Source organism: Wasmannia auropunctata, unplaced genomic scaffold (genome assembly GCF_000956235.1).
Source record: "Wasmannia auropunctata unplaced genomic scaffold, wasmannia.A_1.0 LD336111.1, whole genome shotgun sequence".
NCBI lineage: Eukaryota > Metazoa > Arthropoda > Insecta > Hymenoptera > Formicidae > Wasmannia > Wasmannia auropunctata.
In genome coordinates, this window is record NW_012026779.1 from 316,527 (window position 1) to 317,024 (window position 498).

The window sequence follows — 498 nt, forward strand, 5'->3', positions numbered from 1 at the left end:
AGTACCGAGTCCCTCAGCATTATCCAAATTCACGATACCGCTCTCATTTCGACGTACTCCTCCCGTCGGTAAAAGTGGTTCGCATGAAAATACCTCTGAAATATGGAATATGCATACGTTCAGCCAATTGTTGCAGTTGTATGTTGGTAGTTGCGCCTGTTGGAAATTTTAAGGTTTTTTTTTTGGAGTTTTTTTTCCGCATCGAGACGCCTCGACCGCGCTTATATGGAGCAAGATAAATTCCGTGACCTTCCATGACACGATTGTGACGTTTCAATTCTTCCAGCTGACGCTGCGCGGCTTTGTTATTGCTCACGGCCTTTGCGACTCCCGCCGCCCCACCGACCAGCGAACCGACGACGCCCAACAATGGCAAGAGTGGCAGGATACCGCGCATTTAGCTACCGGAAGTATTCGCTTGCTCCTTTTCCTCTTCGTTTTTAAACCCATGCCGAATTTCGTCTTGGCTTTCATAGCCATCCAAACAGCTGTGGCTGC

General features: G+C 48.6%; 1 protein-coding gene across 1 annotated transcript in view; it reads left to right on the forward strand.

Annotated features, from left to right (window-relative positions):
* Positions 1-498, forward strand: part of LOC105450246 — a 3,426-nt gene that overhangs the window by 1,036 nt on the left and 1,892 nt on the right. The gene's annotated exons all lie outside the window — the stretch shown is intronic.